Raw genomic sequence first — 5,218 nt, 5'->3', positions numbered from 1 at the left:
TGTGCTTCTCGCCAATCTTAATAAGAACGAAGCTGAACGCGCCTGCACCCAAGCTCTGGCTGCCAAGGAATGGCTTCTTCGAGAAGCGTTGCCTCAGGTATTTTAGCTTTATGTCGTCACGCTTTCCTTTGTAGAATAGAAGTTCTTATACTTGTACATTTTTTGTAGGTTGTGCATCGGGTCTTTTCAGAGACATCTTACGACGATGCTATGAGCGCAGCCCTCAACGCTTCTCATAAGGATGGGGAACGGACCGGCTTCCTGCTTGGTCTAGGGTTTGCTGAGAAAGGCGTCCCGCCTTCCAACTTCCCTTTGTATAATGCGGATACCGAAACTATTTATGACCAAGCAGTGAACCATTATGCTGCCTTCCCGCATCCGGTGGTGGAGAAGGTAAATGAAATTGCTGCTGCTGATGATGGGCTTGCTGTCCTTAGAGCTTTCCTTGAACCGTCACACTCTGCTGATGGTGCGGGTCCAAGTGGGAGTGGTCCTGAAGCATGATCCAAAAGATCCCTTTCCACCACTAGCGTAGATATTTGCTCTTGTACTTCTTTTGTATGCGGGTATATACCCAGCAATGTTTGTAATATTCAAGTTGATGAAATAAAGAATGTGTTTGTCCTTTTCTTTATTTAACGCATGTTTACACTTAGCAATTTCTTTAGTACTTAGATAAGTTAACTTTTTGACATGGTAAATTATAAGTTTATTTTTGCTTCCTCTTTCATGATTGTGCGGGTAAGACCGTCACTTGCACTTAGTAGGATGGCTAAACTTACATTTATCCTGCGTGGAAGTTTTCCTTATCTTTTCCTTGAAATTTTCTAAGTGTTCAGAATAAGTTAACCTTTGAACGTGGTAGATGATAGGTTGAAGTTTTGCTTCCTTGTTTGTGATTGTGCGGGTAAGACCGTCACTTGCACTTACAAGGATGGCTAAACTTTACTTACATCTGACCTGCGTGTAGGTTTTCCTTAGAACTTTTTAACATTTTTAGCGTTGTGTTTATGCGGGTTTTGCCGCCTTCCACACGCAACTACTTACTTCTTCACGCATTGGTGCGGTGAATACCGGCACATGGGAAGTTCATAAGTTAAAGGTAAGGCTATCAACACATTGTGTAAGGAGAATCATTTCCATTAGAAGTGGCTCTAGGCCTTTTCTTTACAAGTTTGGAATTGATCTACATATAACATTTGCGTAATTGAGCTCCATTCCATGTTCTTGGGATAGGAGTGCCATCGAGCCTTTCAAGCCGGTATGCGCCTTTTCCCAGGACTTCTTTGATAATGTATGGCCCTTCCCAGATCGGGGCCAGCTTTCCTGGGCGCTCTTGGTTTGAAGCCTCGTTGTTACGCAGTATGTAGTCTCCTTTATATATTAGAAGATGAAGTTCTTGTCGATCGAGGACAAGAGTAAAATTGACGTCATGGCTGTATTTTCTAATAAAAGATTAAAAATGTTTGACAATCTGCTGTATCAACACAAAAGCTTAAGAGCACCCACAAAGTGGTGTGGGTGCCGAGGTTTGTGCTGATCGAGTTGGAGCCAGACATACAAGAGAAAAATGGTGGGGCGGCGTTGCGGCATGAAGTATGTTGACTTTGGGCCACGACAAAGGACTTGCCCACCTATTCCACGTGAGCAAGATTAAATAAATAAATAAATAAATAAATAAACTAATTTAACTTTTTAGCAACCTTCACCTCCTGACATTTAAAAAAATGTTAAAATAAATAAAATAGCCCTATGGCTAAAAAAACAAATAACAAAATATTTTTAAATTTAAAATTAAAAAAACACCTACAAATTTACGCTCCAACCTACTTAAAATTTACTTACAATTATTTTAAAAAATCACAATGCAATCTCTCTAAAATAAGAATGAGTTCTATTGATATATATTGATGAAGTCCAACAATCTCAGCCTCTACCTCTTGTTATTTCTTTGACGATCGAATCCCAAATGATTAGTGTTGCCATGGGTTTGTATCAGAAGTTGGTGTCCGCTGCACTATCCACTATTCATGAGAATTGTGAACGATGTGTTCGCAAACTATCCATCTATGGTCTATCAAACAATAGGTTTAATGTAACTGTTTTTTTTTAAGTTTAATGTAATTTTTAATTGTAAGTTTCAATTTAATGTAGTTTTTTCTTTTAAGTTTAATGTATCTTTTTTAAGTTTAGTGTATTTTTTATTTTTTAATTTTATATTTCTATTTTGTTTTAAATGCGTGTCTTAATATTTAATTTTATCTATAATATATATATAAATGAAAACCCAAAAATCCTATGTGTCGCGATATGGTCGTTCCTCCCCTTTTATGGAAGCCACCAGATTTCTTGATTTTTAAATAGAGGTCTCTCATTGATTTAACCCAAATTCATGGGTATGAATCTTACCAAAACCAGATAGCTCTTAAACGGGTTATAACATCCCATTAAATTAAAAATTAATCTTACCAATTATTTGATATGAAAATCATACAAAATAGGAATATACTAAAATTTAATATCCAATTTAAAAATAAAAAGATATTATTTATAATTAATAAACAATTTTATAGTAAAAAAACATAAGCGGGTCATGGGTCACCAAATCCAGATAGCTTTTAAACGGGTTATAGCGTATCATTTATTTATGAAACCCTTTCATCATCAAACCCTAAGTATATTATTAACTTTCTTACAAAAAAAGAAAATTAAAATCCAAAAAATAAATATTAAAAAATGAAAATTGTAAAACAACCATTCTCTCAAGCCATCAGATTACTTTACTTGTAAATGAAAGCTTTTCACGCATTTGACCCGAATTCACGGGTAAAGGTCTCACCAAACCCAGATAGCTCTTAAACGGGTTATAACATCTCATTATATTAAAAAATAATCCCATCAAATATTTGGTATGAAAATCCTATAAAATAGGAATATACTAAAACTTAATATCCTATTTTATTTTAAAAAAAAGATATTATTTATAATTAAGAAACAATTTCATGATAAAGAAATAAATGGGTAATGGGTATCATCAAACCCAGATAGCTTTTAAACCGGATTATAACATATCATTTATTTGTTAAACCATTTCATCATCAAACCTCAAGTATATTAATTATTAACTTTCTTACAATAAATAAAATTAAAATCCAAATATACATATATAAATATTAAAAACGAATAATGTAAAACAACCCCCGTAATACGGGGGATAAAATCTAGTATCATATATAAAAAGAAGGGGAAAGTGAATATAGGGTTGTTAAAGCATTATCAACCCATCCCCTATAATTATGTAAGTGGAATTTGTAAATTATAGGGTGGAGTTGTAAGTGCAAATTATAGGATGTAGAGAGAAAATGTAGTGATTTTTTTGTAAATTTATGGAAACTTTGTTTGCCTCTATTTATTTTTTAATATTTGTTGAAGTGGTTGTGAGTAGAGGAGAGCGAAAACTGTAATGATAAATGCATAAAATATATTATTTAATTAGACATGAGAGAGAATAGTGTAATTATAGATATGGAGATGGAGGACGGACTAACTTAGATATGAAACCCATCAAAACTACACAGTTTTGATTAAATCTAACTAAAATATAATTCCATTCCTTTTATTTCTCTGCATATTTGAGTTCTTTAAATTGATGAGCACCAATCATTTTTCCTACCTCTCCAAATCGATTAGTTGGTTTTAAGGAACAATAAGTTGCAGTTTAAACAATTCATTTTGGCTCTAAGAGCATTCTCATCCTCTCTAATATCTCTAAATCCAAAATTATACTAAAAACACTAAATTTTTTCTCTCATTTTCAATCAAATAATACTTTTTCATATCTTTATCATTACCTTTCTTTTTCCTATACCCACAACTACTTTCAACGAATATTAAAAAAAATTATAAGGGGTGAACAGTACTTTTCAAATATACAGAAAAATCGCTTTATTTTCTCTCTCATCTACTCTGCTACTCAAAACACCCTAAACCATTCCTTAAATTATAAAAGCCCACTCATAAAATTTAATAGTTTGAATGTGAAAGCTCTAATTACTCAAATGTATGATTAGCAATGACGCTCAATAGTCTCGCGTTTCCACCATCCATGGGCATGGAGATATAAATAGTTCATATATACATGGGTAATTTTTCTAATTAATGATTCCCAAAAGAAAACCGATGATTGGATGAGGATTAAATGATTTTTTTTTAATGTTTAGTGGTTGCTATGATTCATCAAATTCGATTTGGAAAGGTAAGGAAGAAATACCAGCGTGAAGAAACTGATGGAGAAGATTGAAATTAGGAGGAACCTAATGAACTCGTTGGAGAGCAAGAAATCAATGGCAGTTACAAAACATTGTTGCAGAGCGTAGCTTAATAGAACATAAAGTAGGACATGATCGATGGATGGAATAATAGGGATTTAATTAGGTTTTAATCAAAACTACGTATTTTTTACTTTTGATAGGTTTCACACCAAACTTAGGCTTATAAGAGTATTCTCATCCAACCCTTGATTTAATGTGAGAGGTGTTTTTATAATTTAGAAAGTGATTCAGGGTGTTTTGAGTGAAGAGTTTTTATATTTTAGAAAAAATTAGTGGTTTTTCTGTATATTTGAAAAAGTTACTGTTCATCCCCTATAATTTTTTAATATATTTTGAGAGTGGTTGTGAGTGAAGGAAAGAGAAAATGTAATGATAAAAGGTATAAAAAGTATTATTTAATTGAAATAGAGAGAGAAAATGTAATGAGTTTTAGTGTAATTTTTGGTTTAGTGATAGAGGGTGGGATGAGAATGCTCTAACAACCTCATATATATTCAATTTCCCCTAAAACAATATATGCTATAAAAGTTATTTGATTAATTAATTGTGAGGGTAGGCGACGATGTGACGGTTTGCAAAGGATTGGTTTTATATTCTTGTGAAAGAAAATAGAAGTTTATGAGAAAAATTTATAATCTGATGTGATGGTTTATAGAGTTGTAGCGTTGACAACAAATCTTCTATGTGAATGTTCTAATGAAAGATATATTTAAGAACTTTGTTTTTAAAAATAATCAAAACAAATCAGCACACAGTCTCTACTAAGCTTACTAATAAAAAGATCAATATGACTTTTAACTGTCACATGAGTTACTTTTCTAATTTCAAAAACTGCGTTCTAAAATCAAGTCCCATTAGCATTCCCTCGTTCAATTTTCATTAAATTA

The sequence above is a fragment of the Bidens hawaiensis genome, unplaced genomic scaffold, assembly GCF_021521415.1.
Source record: "Bidens hawaiensis isolate Kalapana, Puna unplaced genomic scaffold, B.hawaiensis_p1.1 tig00044100_1, whole genome shotgun sequence".
Classification (NCBI taxonomy): domain Eukaryota; kingdom Viridiplantae; phylum Streptophyta; class Magnoliopsida; order Asterales; family Asteraceae; genus Bidens; species Bidens hawaiensis.
The sequence above is the reverse complement of the archived record's forward strand: the minus strand, read 5'-3'. Positions refer to the sequence as shown.